At 38.5% G+C, this 18,973-nt stretch overlaps 1 pseudogene; it reads right to left on the bottom strand.

Annotated features, from left to right (window-relative positions):
- Window positions 1–846: 846 nt before the first annotated feature.
- The window catches only part of LOC117281538 (pectin acetylesterase 8-like), a 36,079-nt pseudogene continuing 17,952 nt past the window's right edge, over window positions 847–18,973 (bottom strand).

The following is an 18,973-nucleotide window of genomic DNA, read 5'->3' as shown; positions in this document are numbered from 1 at the left end:
GAAGGTGCAAAGGAATTATTGGAAAATAATTGTAAATTTGTAAGTGTCTACTGTAAGGTTTTAGAAAGTTTAGGCATAGGATAAAATTAAGGAAGCAATTTGATTGATTCATTTCTCTCATTGTTTTTCGTCCACCTAATTCGTCTTGTTCTGTTTTCAAAATTTAATTTCATTAAATGAATTAATTTTAAGATTATACAAAAAAAATTGAATATATTTAGAGGGTAATTCGTAAATGAAACGAAATGCAAAGAGCTCAATAAATAAATATGGCAACAAGGAACACATTCAAGAATAGATAGTAATTAAGTTTGCGCAACAGTTTTGTTCCGTTTGATAATGCATAATTAATTTTATATGAGACAAGAGATGGTTCATAAATAGATTTTGGGATTGTAACGTATGATCCAAATGCATTTACTCATTTGCGAGTTTCAAAAAAGTTGTTTGTTTTCATTGGATCTTAATTAGGAATTCAGGTGGAAATATTCATCGCATGCTTGCAATAATTAGGATTATATTTATACATAATGGAATTCCATCGCACTTGCATCAAGAAGAGCAATATGTGATCTAGTACTTGTACATTTCATGAGCGTCAAAGATTCTCTTCTCGAGATGAATTTTATACAAAATTTTCATTTATAACGGCTTAATTATAACGTGTTGAAGTGAAAACAGAATAAACAATTCAAACTATAACAATAATAAATTAAAGTTTGAAGAACAATCTAAAGCAAGATTACATGAGTAGTTGGCTAACAACATCCAAGGTACTAAAGGTAGCTAACTCCAGTACTTGTTAAACCCAAAAAAAAAAAAAAAAAAAACTGAAATAGTAGTACTTTACTGGCAAAATTTGCCATAAGGATAAGGGCAATAAACCCCTTGGAACCCCATCGGTCGAAAAATCAATCTCCAACTGCTTCAGCAATTTTCTGTTTCAATGAATAGGAGTTCAAACATCAAATAACAACACTGTGAAAGCTGAAAATTATATAAAAGAAATTGAAGAAGAAAAGGAAAATGTAACGACCCGGCCGGTCGTTTTGAGTATTACAGCCCTGTTCCCCTATTTACTGCTCAATTTATGCTTTAAAGCTGTTTTATGCCTTACCGGGTTAGTTGGTTCGGGTCCGGAAGGAATTCAGAGTGAAATGAGACACTTAGTCTCATAATTGAAAAGTTAAGTTAGAAAAGTTGACCAGATATTGACTTATATGTAAACGACCTCGGAATTTAATTCTGATGATTCCAATAGCTCCGTATGGTATTTTGGACTTAGGAGCGTATCCGGAAAATTATTTGGAGGTCCGTAGTGGAATTAGGCTTGAAATGGCGAAAGTTGAAATTTTGGGATGTTTGACCGGGGGGTTGACTTTTTGATATCGGGGTCGTAATCCGATTCTGAAAATTGTAACAGGTCCGTTATGTCATTTATGACTTGTGTGCAAAATTTGAGATTAATCGGACTTGATTTGATAGATTCCAGCATCGTTTGTGGAAACTTGAAATTTCAATGTTCATTAGCCTTGAATTGGAGTATGATTCATGATTTTAGCGTTGTTTGAGGTAATTTGAGGGTTCGACTAAGTTCGTAAGGTGTTTTAGGACTTGATGGTATATTTGGTTGCGGTCCTGGGGGCCTCGAGTGAGTTTCGGAGTGTTAACGGATCGAATTTGGACTTGGAAGAAAATATGAAGGTTTCTTCCATCTGATGTTATCGCACTTGCGGAACATCCATCGTAGGTGCGAGCTCGCAGAAGCGAGCCTTCCATCGCAGCTGCGTCCAGGCATTGTTGGGGCTTTGATAGCAGAAGCGGCAGGTAGACGCAGAAGCGGCCTCGCACCTGCGGGCGTTTCATCGCAGAAGCGCAAGGGTGCTTAGTGAGGCAACTCCTTGCATAAGCATGTCCGCAAATGCGCACAAAATCCCATAGAAGCAGGAACCCCTGTGCAGTACAAAAATCGAGGCGTTTGGAGGCTAATTCACGAGGCGAAGGCTTAGCGAAATAAGAATTTCACGGTTTGAGGTAAGTAACCGTTATAAATCTAGTCCTGGGGGTATGAAACCCCAGACTTTGTATCATGTGATTATTTTGAAGGTGACGCATATGCTTGGTAACGGGCGTGTGGGCGTGCACCGAGGGGATTGTGACTTGGTCCGTCCCGTGGAATCTGTAAAGTTAAATAACTTGTTGTTAGTTATGTGCTCTCTATGGGTTGTGGAAATTTGAATGTAAGTCATGTTAAAAACCATGTGTAGGCTATATGTTGGTTCTGTTGGGACTCACAGGTCGTGTACATGTTGAACTATCTGCTTAATTGTTGTTTTGTACTCAGTCACAGTTTACATTATTATTTTATTCCAGTCTCTATTGTTCATTATTGATGCATCATATCATTGTTGTTTGGGCTGATTTCATGATTGTTGAAGACCCAAGAGACTGGAGAGATTTATGACTGAGCGAGGCCTAGGTCCTGATTGTGAGATATTATACTTTAGCACGTGAGTTGTCCGTGCAACACGTGAGTTGTCCGTGCCGATCCAGATATTATACTATAGCACGTGAGTTGTCCGTACAGATCCAGATATTGATACTATAGCACGTGAGTTGTCCGTGCGGATTATAACGCTTGGGTTGTAGGAGCCCCTCCGGATTCTATACACCCCCAGTGAGTGCGTGTGCCCATTGACTGTGAGTGCTGAGGGCAGGGAGCCCAGTAAGTGATTGATGTCCTGGAAGGTTGTACTTGCTTTTAATTTGTCGTTGCACTTAGTTGCTATCTGTCATTGTTGTGAAATTCTCTTAAAGATTTTATATCCGGATTACATGAACTAGAACTGATTTGACTTAAACTACTGGATTTGAAAGCACGTCTACTCTCTGCTGGAATTACTGAAAGTAAACTATAACTGTGTATCTCGTCACTATCTTCAGTACCTTATTTATTATTGTTACTTATTGAGTTGGTTGTACTCATATTACACCCTGCACTTCGTGTGCATATGCAGGTGTTCCCGGACATACCGGGTATTGATTTCATTCGCATAGTTGATTTTCCGGAGATTCAGAGGTAGCTGCCGTGTTTTGCAGACCTTGCCTCTCCTTCCCTATCTCTTTATTTATTGCATTTGGTCCCACACTATTATAGACCATATTTTCCAGACTTATATTCATGAAAGATGCTCATGTACCCAGTGTCACCAGGTTTTGGGGAGTGTTGTATCAATATTTGTGGGATTTTGTATTGTATTTAAATATTATATTTTTCAAACTTAAAGGAAATCGCGTGTTATTGATGTAATCGGCTTGCCTAATATTGAGATAGGCGCCATCACTACAGGTCAGATTTTGGGTCGTGACTAGTTGGTATCAGAGCTCTAGGTTAACATAGGTCTCATGAGTCATAAGCATGTTTAGTAGAGTCTTGTAGATCGGTACGACGACGTCTGTACTTATCTTCGAGAAGCTGCCGAACCCTTAGGAAAATTTCACTTTCTTGTATTCTATCGTGCAGAATTGATTCAGCTTCAAACATAACTCTTTAAATTCCTTCCACGATATCAGCTGTGCATCGCCAGCTTAGAATTCTATGAATGAGGTTCAAGATGTGTATTCTATGTTTTGGTGATAGGCCAGTCTGGAGGACTTGTGGCCAGGTTTAGACCACAGCTTAGGCTCGATAGTTTTAGTTGTAACTTGTACATTTGAACTCATATGTCCGGTAATATCCCTACGAGTGGAATTTGTGGCTCAATGATCGGTAGAATGGCTTTGTGATGAGTATGATGTAACTATGGGATGTGTTAAGATGATTTGAATGTTCTTTTATTCCAGATCAGTACCTGTATTTTTTTTTTATGATTTTGAGACTATGCACGCGTTGCTACGATGGCTTATATCGCACAATATTGGTATAATGGTAAGTTGCTCATTATGCGTTGAGGTGGTGAATGGCTCAAAGCGAGGATTTCCCAATACATAATTAAGGGGTTCAACAATTAATTCCAGCAGAGGTAAGGCAGTCGGACTATAGATGTCCAAGTTTGGTTGTTAAAGTATCAAGACTTCGTATTTGCGAGCATGGTTGAATTTTCATTGTGATGCTGTGTCGCCTTCATGGATTTCGCCTTCGGGGCAGGGTGTTATGAAATGGTGCATGAGGGGCGATTGCCAGAGATAGCTGCGTGCAATGGTTCAGAATCGAATGGGTATTTCTAATTTTGATGGCTCGATAAAGATGATCTTCGAAGAGGCTTAGGGTCGTTAACAATTTATTGGTTCATGTGCTACAGAGATGCATTTTGATTCGATGCAGCAGCAAATTATGAGGGAAGACATGAAGGGAAGTGTTTCGCGGTGGTTGAAGTAATAACAGGTCAAGTAGGAGAAGTAGATGTTGAGAAGTTGCTTAAAAGAGACGGTTTAACCGAAGTAAGAGTGGTAGATTAGCATATGGATTCTGTGGTAGGGTAGTCGCGCGCCTTGAGAAAGTGTAGAACGGTTTGGAATCGTGATAGAATGTGATTTGGCCTACGGACTTTATTTGGAGTGATGGTTACTGTACGAAGAAAGATTGAATATGGAAGAAAGGATTTTGTGTGAAATGAAGAGGGATGTGAAGATCTGATTATCATTTCAGGCGCAATATGACTTGAGTTCGGAAGGTACTGTTTAACTTTCAGTTGATGTCAATATGGAAAGTGCAGACTTATACAAATGGTGGGTGAGCATGAGCTCAGGAGAATTTACTAATTACGTGGTCGTTGCACCCAGTGCAGCATCATTGGAAGGTGTCGGTAAGGAATTCCACAGGTGGATTATCTCTTGTGAGCAGTTAACGGTGACGTGATGTTGATGAAGCTTCTGCGACGAATATTACTTGCTACCTGGTAAGAGGTCGAGTGTATGACTGTGATTGGTGATTCAAAATGTTCATGAAAAGCTTAACAAAAGATTTTGGGAAATCTGGCGGGTTAACGGTGCGCGATCATGGTAATTGAGAAGAAAAAATCCTTGCGGGTTCTAAGTTTATATAATTGCAGCTTAAAGCTAAGTGGGGGAGCCTGCTATTGACAATTTGATTTCATGGTTATGTGTTAAATTTTAGTTTTGGTCGAAAACATACTTGTGGTTAAGTTATAACTTGCAGAGATGGAGATCGAGGATGACTCAAGTAAGGAAATTCCTGAATACGGGTTATATGGCACTTTATAGGAATACGGAAATCATGGAATGATTAAATTATTATTTTGAAGAACGTAGTGCGCACGAAGTATGAATTCGATTGGCGGTGTTAAGGCATGGTTACATATTTGGGGTTGTTGTGCTAATGGGGCTTGTGCCTTTTGGCCCGTTTGGGCGGTGCAATTTAGATTTGAGCAAAGTGGGTGACTCCCGAGAAAATTCTAGTGGGTTTGAGAATTATATATAGCAATTGAGAATGTTTCCAGACTTGTGTATGGATAAAATCTGAGATTTGCATTTGAAGGTGTCGGGACGTGCGGTAATTTTGTATGACTATGGATTCTATATTTCAGTATAAGAAAGGAAGAAGAACAATTTTAAATTCACATAAAGTATTTTCAGAGTGAGTGTTACGGTTGTGGCATTTATGGGGTAATTATGATGTTATGAGTCCTTACAAAAATTTTGGTGGTAATATTCTTGGGTTTGGTGACTTGCGTGGCTTGGTCGAGTTAGAGGGATTCAGTTCTAATAGCTTGGTTATGTGCAAATAGATTTCAAATTGTTCTTAATGGTTTCTGCCATGGGTTGAACCGGATATATTCTACCCGTGTAGGGAACATGTTATGTATTATGAATTACTCATGGAAGGAAGCAAGATGAAGGTTACTGAATGACCGGTTATGTAATTTTCTGGTTACCCAAAGTTGTTAATGAGATTCTCGTGCTTGTCACACGATGGCATGATAGATGTGGTGTGTGGCGCGGGATTAAGATTTACATGTACAAGGTGGCAGTTTATTCTTGAAAGGAAGATCACGAATTTTGGAAAGAATGGTCAATTTCAGATAATTAGATAAATATTATAACTACTCGGTAACCCCTGAGAAGGGTGTGCATTTCAAAAGGCGGATTGTGTTTTGACTTACAGATGTTCATTAATATTGCGATACTCACCTGGCTGATAGACTGCTGATATTCACATTATAGATATGTGCCACAGAAGAACTATGAAAGTATTCCTCATGGGAAGATCGTGAATGGAAGATGTGTTAGTCATTCTAGTGCTGGAGTTGGGATCCATTACGGTGATTCATGTGTTTGATGAATTTGGAGAGTGGGAGTTCTGAGAAGTATATTGTTTCAGGTTGCGGCCTGTTTGAGGTAAGTATTTTATTTTAACTCAGTGGAGGCACTAGTTGCATTAATTATTTGTGATACAGACTTTGCAAATGCTTACGCTATGGCGTGTTATTTATACCAGTCCAGGAGCAATGAGAATCTTATTTCATTATCATATACAAGTGTACTTGTTTAATTTCTCCTGTATGATATGCTGGGACTGGAGGCATGTGACCATGCCAGGCGATTCATATTATTGGTACGTGAGTTGTCCGTGCCGTGTGTGGGAATTTTATTTCTATGTTAATTTATCTGATTCATTAATTTCCTTCCTCTACAATTGTGCACATGCGCCTATGGTTATACTCTTCATGAAATTTGAGGAGTTGGTTGTAACATTGTAGTTGAGGTGGTGCTTGCTAAACATGCAATATGGTTCTCTTCCTTGAGACATCTCCCATATTTGGGTACACGGATTGCGAAGTGGTGGCTGGAGTTATATTGATGTGGCATGTCTGTGGGATAGTTTTGTTTAATAATATAAGGTCATTGAACCTAGAATGGGTACTATCAGGCTTGATTATGGTATATTCAAGAGGGTTATGGTTTTGGTTGGGGAGAGAGAGCTCTATGGCTAGTTGATATGATGAGTGGTTATGAGTTTTTGATTGTTTCTTTCATCACTGTCAGTGTATGAAGATTGTGGAATGAGGTTATGTTGAATGCGGGATTTTATACTAGTAATTGGTTGGTTTTGAGTTGTTAATATGATCAGAAATGGTGTTACGAGTATGCGAGTTGTGTAGTATGTTATGTGATTGTATCTGGGATTATGGTTACGGCTGGGTATAGCTTGTTCAGGCTTATACAGTGGGTAGATGTGATATTCGGGTCTTGAAAAAAATTTTGGATGTTAGAAATTTGGCTCCAAGGTTTTTGGGCTAAGGTTAAATTAATGATTTTTGTTGTTGTGTTGTGTGGTCAGGGCTATATAAATTAGGGTGACGTGATGATCACCCTCGGGTACGTGCGTGGTAAGATAGAATAGTGATTTGATGGATTGTAAACAACTCTTGGCACGTTCTAGTACAAACGTATATTTAAGTGGGAGAGAATGTAACGACCCGACCGGTCGTTTTGAGTATTATATACCCATTTCCCCATTTACTGCTCAATTTATGCTTTACAGTTATTTTATGACTTACTGGGTTAATTGGTTCGGGTCCGAAAGGAATTCAGAGTGAAATAAGACACTTAGTCTCATAATTGAAAATTTAAGTTAGAAAAGTTGACCAGATATTGACTTATGTGTAAACGACCTCAAAATTTAATTCTGATGATTCCAATAGCTCCGTATGGTATTTTGGACTTAGGAGTGTGTCCGAAAAATTATTTGGAGGTCCGTAGTGGAATTAGGCTTGAAATGGCGAAAGTTGAATTATTGGGAAGTTTGACCAGGAGGTTCACTTTTTGATATCGGGGTCATAATTCAATTCTGAAAATTATAATAGCTCTGTATGTCATTTATGACTTGTGTGCAAAATCTGAGTTCAATCGAACTTGATTTGATAGGTTCCGGCGTCATTTGTGGAAACTTGAAATTTCAATTTTTTTTAGGCTTGAATTAGAATATGATTCATGGTTTTACCGTTGTTTGAGGTAATTTGAGGGTTCGACTAAGTTTGTAAGGTGTTTTAGGACTTGATGGTATATTTGGTTAACGGATAGAATTTGGACTTGGAAGAAAATCTGAAGGTTTCTACCATCTGATGTAAACGCACCTGCGGAACTTCCATCACAGGTGCAAGCTAGCAGAACCGAGCCTTCCATCGCATATGTGTCCAGGTGTGGCTGGGGCTTCGATCGTAGAAGTGGCAGGTAGCTGCAGAAGCGTCCCCGCACATGTGGGCGTTTGATCATAGAAGCGCAAGGACACTTGGTGAGGCAGCTTCGAAGAAGCGGACAACTCCTCCCAGAAGCGTGTCCGCAGAAGTGCACAAAATCCCGCAGAAACGGAAATCCCTGGGCAATACAAAACAGAGGGGTTTCGAGCTTTTGCCATTTTTGGGGCATTTCAAGCTCGGGCTGGGCAATTTTGAGCTAGGTTTTCACAGAAAATCTTGAGATTCGAGGCGTTTGGAGGCCAATTCGCGAGGCAAAGGCTTAACGGAATAAGAATTTCACGGTTTGAGATAAGTAGCAGTTATAAATCTGGTCCTAAAGGTTTGAAACACTAGACTTTGTATCATGTGATTATTTTGAAGGCGACGCACATGCTTGGTGACAGGCGTGTGGGCATGCACCGAAGGGATTGTGAGTTGGTCCGTCCTGTGGAAACTGTAAAGTGGAATACTTGTTGTTAGCTATGTGCTCTCTATGTGTTGTGGAAATTTGACTGTAAGACATGTTAGAAACCATGTTTAGGCTATATGTTGGTACTATTGGGACCCACAGAGGTCGTGTATATGTTGAACTATCTACTTAATTGTTGTTTTGTACTGAGTTAAAGTTTACTTGATTATTTTATCTCATTATCTATTGTTCATTATTGATGCATCATATCATTGTTGTTTGGGCTGATTTCATGATTGTTGAGAGCCCGAGAGACTGGAGAGATTTATGACTGAGCGAGGCTGAGGCCTGATTGTGAGATATTATACTTTAGCACGTGAGTTATCTATGCGGATCCAGATATTATACTATAGCACGTGAGTTATCCGTGCAGCACGTGAGTAGTCCGTACAAATATAGATATTGATACTATCGCACATGAGTTGTCCGTGCGAATTATAGCGCTTGGGCTGTAGGAGCCCCTCCAGAGTCTGTACACCGCCAGTGAGCGCGGGTACCCATTGAGTGTGAGTGCTGAGGGCTGGGATCCCAGAGAGTGATTGTTGTCCTGAGATGTTGTACTTGCTTTTCATTTGTTGTTGGTCTTAGGTGCTATCTGTCATTGTTGTGAAATTCATTGAAAGATTTTATATCGGATTACATGAACTAGAACTGATTTGACTTAAACTGCTGGATTTGAAAGCACATTTACTCTCTACTGGAATTACTGAAAATGAACTATAACTGTGTAGCTCATCACTATCTTCAGTGCCTTATTTATTATTGTTACTTACTGAGTTGGGTATACTCATACTACATCCTGCACTTCGTGTGCAAATGCAGGTGTTCCCGGACATATCAGGTGTTGATTTCTTTCGCACAGTTGATTTTTCTGATATTCAGAAGTAGCTGCAGTGTTTCGCAGAACTTGCCTCTCATTCCCTATCTCCTTATTTACTGCATTTGGTCTCACACTATTATAGACCGTATTTTCCAAACTTAAATTCATGATAGATGCTCATGAACTAAGTGACATCAGGTTTTGGGGAATGTTGTATCAGTATTTGTGGGATTTTGTATTTTATTTAAATATTTTATTTTTCAAATTTAAAGGAAATCAGGGGTTATTGATGTTATCGGCTTGCCTAGTATTGATATAGGCACCATTACGACATGTCAAATTTTGGGTCGTGACAGAAAATGACCACGTTAGCTAAAGTTGGAGAGTTTTTGGAGGACCAGTAACGTTGTATTTCAATGCCATTGTGGAAGTGGCAAAAGGAAATGAAATATCCTTTTGATGTACATGACCTTGGAGAGTTTGGATTAAAAGAGAATTATATTAAACAATCCCATCTATTGGTACTGACCTTGGAGAGTTTGGATTTGATTAGGTGAGCATATATTTATATCATGGTTACAATATAGCCACTCATTGTTAGGATCAGCAACTCGAGGAACAAAACTGTTGTTAATCTAAGTTTCAAGAATCAAAAACGTAAAACCAATTAGAATTTGAAGGGAAGCTAAAGAAATAAAGTAATAAAGTAGCATATATGAAAACAATTTGTAAATCATAGAAATTGAATTTATAACCTGCCAAGAATCATAGGCCGTATTGACGATGAAAAGAGGTGTGCAAATATGTCTTGCTGCATACTGAGGGAAGAAGCACTGCCAAATCATTGAATTGATTTATATTAGTTTGAAAGATCATGTTGGATAATATTTTTTCAAAAAGAAATAAATTATAAATAAAACTGTTCATACCAAACTTGGGTCTAAGCTCAAGGCCGTGCAAGAAATGGCAGGTTCTTGGCAGATTCCTAATAAAGTACACCCCAAAATTAGTCAACAATTAATGTTTATATACATAAGGTACAAGGAAAAAAGTAAACTGTAGTGGTTATATAATAAAAGAAAAGAGATGAAATATATAATAACGATAAGAAAAGAGAAACTATTTTAAATAATGCTTCTTAGTGCAAAGCAACAACTCTTTTATACTTCTCCTCAATAAGTGGTTCACAATATATAGTTTCTCTGCATATGAACTCATTTGAGAGTTAGCAAAACAACACTCAATTGCAGCGTAGAAAATTATTCCACAACTATAGGAATTTAATGAATAGGTGCAGTTGTTTTCTATCTCTTTTTTTTTTTCGTTTTTTAAGAGGCCTCATTTGTTTGCATTTAATGGAGGTCTGAATCTTAATTGTTCAAATCAAAGACATTAAGTGCGTTTGTTTTTAAAGTCAGAATCTTAATTATTCAGATCTTAATCATTAAGTGTGTTTGTTTTTTTATTTCACTACCACTTAATGGGTCTGAATAGGTATGTATGATTAAGATTTATAACAGAGACTTAATTTCATTAAGATGCTATCATCCAAATTTATTATTAACTGCCGCCACCGCCAACCATTATCAACTACCACCATGCCACCCACCACCACCATACTCAACCACCACCACCACCACCACCATCTTCAATCATAGCCACCATTATTGTCACGACACCAAATTCCCTCTGTAGGAGGTCGTGATGGCACCTAATCTCTAACACTAGGTAAGCCTATCAATGTGGAATAATAATAAATATCTGAAATAAATAAACTACAATTCAAATAATTTTTAACTCCCAAAACCCGGTAGAAATAAGTCACAGGCTTCTAAGGAAGACAACATAGTAAGATAAAAGGGAACTCCGGAGTCTGCGGACGCTGACAGATATACCTCGAAGTCTCCTTTTACAGCTAGTTTACTGATGCCTGGTCTGACAAGGTGTACCTGAATCTGCACAAAAGGATGTGCAGAAGCATAGTATGAGTATACCACAGCGGTGCCCAGTAAATGCCAAGCCTAACTTCGGTAGAGTAGTGACGAGGTCAGGTCAAGCCCTATTGAAAAATAATAATTGGTATGGTAAAATGTTTAACCATATAATAAAATAAAATGACAATAGAAATGAATCAAGTAGCAGGGTACCGTTTAGTTACACAAAATAATGGCAAATAACATCTCGTGGAAACAAAACAAAATTTTCTTTCAACTTTAACAAAAATCACAACAAATAATCAAAGGCAACTGCGGCAATAAATCAATATCAACTAGGGCACTCCCGATGTACCTCCTCGTAGTCCCAAATCATAAATAAATTCATAATAATTCATTTCCTTATCTCACCGCGGTAGCCTTCATAATTTATTTGAAAGAAAATATTTTTTCCGAAATAGCATCCCGCGTTTTAGCCGTCCTTATCACACCGCATGATTTTTAGTAGTTCTCCCTACTAGCCACGCATATCAAACCACCCTTATCTCACCGCATGCGTTTTAATACCCAGACCTTATACCACTGTATGCGTATCAATATCACAATATATCACAATTTGTACCTCAGGTGCTCAAATAATTTAACTTGCCAAAATAATTCAACAGCAATATTTTTTCACAATAAAGAGCTAACGGCTCATGTCAAAATAATTCAACAATAATATTTTTCCACAATAAAGAGCTTACGGCTCATGTCAAAATAATTCAACAATAATATTTTTCCACAATAAAGAGCTCACGGTTCATGTCAAAATAATTCAACAATAATATTTTTCCACAATAAAGAACTCACTGCTCCATCACAATGATTACGAAAATCTTACAAAAATATTCAGGAGTAAATAATTCAGGAAAATAATATTTTAAAATCTTTAATACGTTGCTTCAATATCAAGTTTAAAAATGTCAAATACTTCATATTAATAATATTTAATTTAAAAAAATTCAACCTTCAAATAATGCACAGAATAAAAGAAACCAAGTTCCAACTAAACAGATAAAACAATTAGCAGGAAAAGGTAAAGCAAATTTAAAATATAAACATTAAATCAATAATGAAGAATATAACAAAATCAAATACTTTAATTAATGCGCAATAATGATCTACATAATTTAAAACATAATCTTTCACATTTAGCCCGTGTACAAACTCGTCACCTCGTGTGCACGACTTTTCACATATTACAATTATCAATTCTAGGGGGAATTTTCCCCACACAAAGTTAGACAAGTCACTTACCTCGACTTGCTCCAATTTAACCAAGTATTATGCTTTTTCCTCGATTTTTCAACTCCGATCTACTCGTATCTAGTCATAATTAATTTGATACAGTCAACAAAAATTATAGTAATCAATTTCATAAGAAAATATTATATTTTTCAATAAAATCCGAAATTAACTCAAAATTTGCCAGTGGGGCCCACATCTCGGAATCCGACGAAACTTACAAAATCCGATAATCATTCAATTACGAGTCCACCCATACCAATTTTACCAAATTCCGATAACAACTTGACCTCCAAATCTTAAATTTTTATTTTTGGAAGATTTTACAAAAATCTTGATTTTTCTTTCATAAATTCACGGATTCATGATGTAAATGAGTATGGAATCATGAAATATAATCAATATAGGATAAGTAATACTTACTCCAATGTTTTCCCGTGAAAATATTCTAAGAACCGTGCTCCAAAAATCCAAAACGAAATGAAGGAAATGACCATTTTTGGTCCTTAAGTTTCTGCCTATCCGTCACTAAAAGTCCATTTTCCGTCACTAAAGGTCCATCAGAACTTGCTTGTACCAGCCTTCCTTCAATCGATCATAACTTTATGTACAAATGTCCAAATGATGAATGGTTTAACTTTATGGAAACTAGAATCAAACGACTAGAACTTTCATTTTTGAAAATGTTCCGATTCCTTATGAATTGCGAGATATAAGCTTTCAAAGTCGGCTCCACGCATCAGAAATTTCTCGCGAAACTGCTCTACTAGCCTTCATTCAATCCATCATACCTTTCTCTACAAATGTCCAAATAATGAATGGTTTAATTTTTTGAAACCTAGAATCAAACGACTACAACTTTCATGTTTTAAAATTTTTTCGAGTACTTATGAATTGCCAGATATAAGCTTTCAAAGTTGGCTCCACGCACAAGAAATTTCTGGCGAAATTTCTGCAATAAAAATTTCTAGCAACCCTCTTTGTCCGAAATCCAACCGAGACCCTCGGGACCATAACCAATTATTCCAACATGTCTCAAAATATAATACGAACTTAGTCAATGCTTCAAACCACATCAAACAACATCATAACGGCGAATCGCACCTTAAATCAAAATCTATGTACTTTGAATTTTCAAATTCTATATCTTGTGCCGAAACACATCAAATCAATTCAGAATGACTTCAAATTTTGCACACAAGTCATAAATGACATAACAAACCTATTTCAATTTCTCAAATTGGATTCCGACTTCGATATAAAAAAGTCAACCCCCTGGTCAAACTTCCCAAAAATTTAACTTTTGGCATTTCAAGCCTAATTCCACTACTGACTTCCAAATAAAATTTCGATCACCCTCCTAAGTCCAAAATAACCATACACAGCTGTTGGAATCATCAAAATTCTATTCCGGGGTCATTTGCACATAATTTGACATCCGATCACTATTTGAACTTAAACTTTTAATTTTTCATCAAAATTCCATATCTCGGGCTAGGGACCTTGGAATTTGATTCCGGGCATACACCTATGTCCCAAATAACGATACATACCTACCGGAACTGTCAAAATACTGATTCGAGTCTGTTTGCGCAAAATGTTGACCAAAGTCAACTCAGTTAAGTTTTAAAGCTCTAATTCACATTTTAATCCATTTTTCACCTGAAAACTTTCCATAAAATTTTACAAACTACGCACGCAAGTTGAGGAATGATAAATAGTGCTTTTTGAGGTCTTAGATTACAAAATTAATTATTGAATTTAAAGATGACATTTTGGGTCATCACATTCTACACCTCTAAAACAAGTGTTCGTCCTCGAACGGAGTTAGAAAAAGTACTTGAGCTGGTGAATTAGTGTGGATAACAGCTGCGCATATCATGCTCGGTCTCCCAAGTCGCCTCCTCGACCGGATGACCCCTCCACTGAACCTTTATGAAAGCAATATTGTTTGACCTCAACTTTCGAACATGCCTATCCAAAATAGCCACTAGTTCCTCAACATAAGATAGATCCTTGTCCAACTGAACCGAACTGAAGTCTAACACATGAGATGGATCTCCGTGATATTTTCGAAGCATAGAAACATGGAATATCGGATGAACTACAAAGAGACTAGGTGTTAATGCAAGTCTGTAAGCCATCTATCCAACTCTCTCAAGAATCTCAAAAGGCTCAATATACCTAGGGCTCAACTTGCCCTTCTTCCCGAACCTCATCACACCCTTCATACGCGAAACCCGGAGCAATACCCGCTCACCAACCATGAATGCAACATCACGAACCTTTCGATCCGTATAACTCTTCTGTCTAGATTGGGCTGTACGAAGTCGATCCTGAATCAACTTAACCTTTTCCAATGCATCCTCAACCAAGTCTGTACCTAATAGTCTAGCCTTACCCGGTTTGAACTATCCTACTGGGGATCGGCACCGCCTACCATACAAGGCCTCATACGGAGCCATCTGAATGCTTGACTGGTAACTGTTATTGTAAGCAAACTCTGCAAATGGTAAGAACTGATCCCAAGAACCCCCAAAATCTATCACACACACACGAAGCATATCCTCCAGTATCTGAATAGTGCGTTCGGACTGCCCGTCCGTCTGAGGGTGAAATGTTATACTCAACTCTACCCGAGTACCTAACTCACGTTGTGCTGCCCTCCAGAACCGTGATGTAAGCTGCGTACCCCGATCAGAGATGATAGATACCGGTACACCGTGAAATCTGACAATCTCACGAATATAGATTCTAGCTAACTGCTCGGAAGAGTAGGTAGTCATCACAGGATTGCAATGAGCTGACTTGGTCAATCTATCCACAATCACCCAAGCTGCATTGAACTTCCTCTGAGTTCGTGGGAGCCCAACAACGAAATCCATAGTGATCCTTTCCCATTGCCATTCTGAAGCAATCCACTCGATCGCTGATGCTCATATTTCACTTGTTGACAATTTAGACACCGAGCTACATAATCCACTATGTCTTTCTTCATCCTCCTCCACCAGTAATGTTTCCTCAAGTCCTGCTACATCTTCGCAGTACCAAGATGTATGGAGTACCGCGAACTGTGAGCCTCCTGGAGAATCAATTCATGCAAACCATCTATATTAAGCACACATAGCCTGCCCTGCATCCGTAATACACCATCATCTCCAATTGTGACTTCCTTGGCATCATCGTGATGAACTATATCCTTAAGGACAAGCAAATGGGGGTCATCATACTGACGCTCCCTGATACGATCATAAAGAGAAGACTGAGAAACCACACAAGCCAAAACTCGACTCGGCTCGGAAACATCCAATCTGACAAACTAGTTGGCCAAGGCTTGAACATCCAAGGCCAAAGGCTTCTCTGCTACCGGTAAATATGCTAAGCCGCCCAAACCCTCTGCCTTGTGACTCAAGGCATCGGCCACTACATTGTCCTTCCCAGGATGATAGAGAATGGTGATATTATAATCCTTAAGCAACTCCAACCATCTATGTTGCTGCAATTAAGATCTTTCTGTTTAAACAGATGTTGTAGACTCCAGTGATCGGTGTAGACCTCACAACGGACACCGTACAAATAATGCCGCCAAAATCTTCAAGGCACAAACAATAGCTGCTAACTCAAGGCCATGGACCGAAAAATTCTTCTCATGTACCTTTAACTGTCTGGACGCATAGGCAATCACCCTACCATCTTGCATCAATACTTCACCGAGACCAATACGCGACGCGTCATAATACGTAGTATAAGACCTTGAACATGTAAGTAATACCAACGTTTGTGTCAGAGTCAAAGTGATCTTGAGCTTCTGAAAGCTCAACTCACACTCGTCTGACCCTGTAAATGGGGCACCCTCTTGTGTCAATTTGGTCTTAATAGTTGTTCATAATCAATTACAGAATCATCATTTAACCTCATGTTAACAAAAATCTCATTTCAAACCTTCACAATACTGATAACTAGATGCGAGGCATGAAGACCTCATAATTATTTACCCGAATAAACGAGTCACATTTAACGCCACCTGGGCGGGCACCTACCTCATATGTTAAAAATTAATAATTGCAACACGAATTTGACAACTATGCACAGAGAATTTCATATAAGAATTTTCAAATAAGCCTAACAGGCATGACTCCCTATTAGTACTATAGTACAAATTTAATTTCACAAGGGAGAACTTAAACACACGAATTTTCCTCACAAGGATCTCGTCCTTATATAACTTCCACCGCAGCTTGTAGCCCGGTTTAAACATATCAATTTATATAAAAATATAAGGATCTCATCCTCAGTTCAAAATCACAAGTAATATGCACATCGTGCCAATTGATAATTTCTATTTTCTCCTTTTAAATAATTTCGGTTACACCAAATCACAACACATAATGAACCCCACACCAGTAGGGCAAATAATTCACAATTTGCAATTAATTATTTGGAATTTACATCAAAATTTATTGAAATGAGTAACAGAAAGCCACATTTATCCTCGCAGCTCTTATTAGTGACCAACACGAAATAATAGGCATCGTTATCTCCATAAAATCTCCCAACAGGGGTAAACACATATGTAGATTATAGAATTATGAAGCTCACTCATAAGTGGAGCACAATAGGAGGACTTATCTCGATACTCAGAACCGAATCAATTTAAGAAAATTATTCCTTTATATTATATCAAGGTCGTACCTATAACGACACCAATTGATGTAGCGACCTCCGCCATACCATAAAACAAATATATCAACGGCTGGGTCTCCACCTCTAGGACGCCTTCTACCCGTCTGTCCTCCACCCCTAAATGGTCGTGTGGGTGGTGTAGTAACTGCAATGGGGCACATAGCCTGAGTGCTTTGATAAAATAAGTCTCTCCCAAGTTTGGGACAATTTTCTCATAATGTTCCTAGTATCACCGTATTCATAACAACCCCTTTGTGGGTTAGGCTGCTCATATTGAGTCTATGTCAGATATTTTTGAATAACCATTGTAGGAACTCATGTCGATGGTGCATTAAAAGAACTTACTGGAGCACCCCGAGTAATCCGATGTGCGAACTGGGCTGGACGACTGCCTGAGCCCCCGCCATAATGATTTATACTTGCAGAGTAGAATCCACTGAATCCACCAGAACCTTGAGACATCTTGGCAATTTTTACAGCTAGCAGAAATGAACTATCAGCTTGTAGCTCCCGAGTCATACAAAATTTTACGATCATAAGTGAGTCCTTTAATGAGTCTGTGGACTCGTCCTCTGGCTGTAGGAAGCAAAGTAGGAGTATGACGGGCTAACTTATTGAACTTGATGGCATATTCTGACACCATCAATGGTGACCTGACGCAACCGTTCAAACCCTATGTGCCATGCATTATAGAAAGTCCGGGAAGCATTTCAAAAACATTTCTGAGAACTGAGCTAAATGGGCGGTGTTGCATTGGCTGGTCTGCCCTCTTCATAGGCTTTCCACGAACACCGCTGGAGAATTATCTCTCCCAAGGAAAATTTCTTCTTTTGTTATGCTGACTCAACACTGTTGAGCTGACCCATTTCTTAACATACTCTTCGATTCTTCTTTGGGGTAACCCTTACCCCTATTTATACACAACGAGCACAAAAGTAGAGCTCCACACAGAAAAATCTTCGCACGAACCACATAGTCCAGAATCTCGTCAACAACTGTACTTCCTCCAAAGCACCCCAAAATCCGTAACCGTGACGTCCAGGCTGAGTAGACCTTCTGTAAATTTAGAGTTATTTCTATAACTCCTATAGTATTGAAGTATAGGATTATTAAGGAGGCGGACATACCGCAAGTCCCAACTTTATCCTCTACAAAATCTCAGGCGTTAAACATGTGTAAATTTTAGGGAATCTTTCAGTACCACATATATACATTTCAGGCCAAAATTAATATAACACATGACCCCGCAATCCACCCATGGGTAGTGGACTCCCCCCACTCGGCGCGAAGTCATAGGTTACATCGTCCGATGATCCACAATAATAACCTTCACAGCTCGTATAAATCAACCAGACGACAACATCTGTTTCACCCCCACATGATTCACTAGGTAATCTCTCAATACGCCCGCATCTTCAGTCGGAATCACACGTTGAGGCAATGTTTGAGCATCTCTGGCTCCCTTGTAGTCCATTTGCGGCATCACGAACCGTCGACACACAACTGATACCGAGTGTGCAATGTCATACATGAGTGGATACCAAGGAATATAAGATATAAGTTTCAAGCTAAATCAATTCCG

The sequence above is a fragment of the Nicotiana tomentosiformis genome, chromosome 12, assembly GCF_000390325.3.
Source record: "Nicotiana tomentosiformis chromosome 12, ASM39032v3, whole genome shotgun sequence".
Classification (NCBI taxonomy): domain Eukaryota; kingdom Viridiplantae; phylum Streptophyta; class Magnoliopsida; order Solanales; family Solanaceae; genus Nicotiana; species Nicotiana tomentosiformis.
The sequence above is the reverse complement of the archived record's forward strand: the minus strand, read 5'-3'. Positions and strand labels throughout refer to the sequence as shown.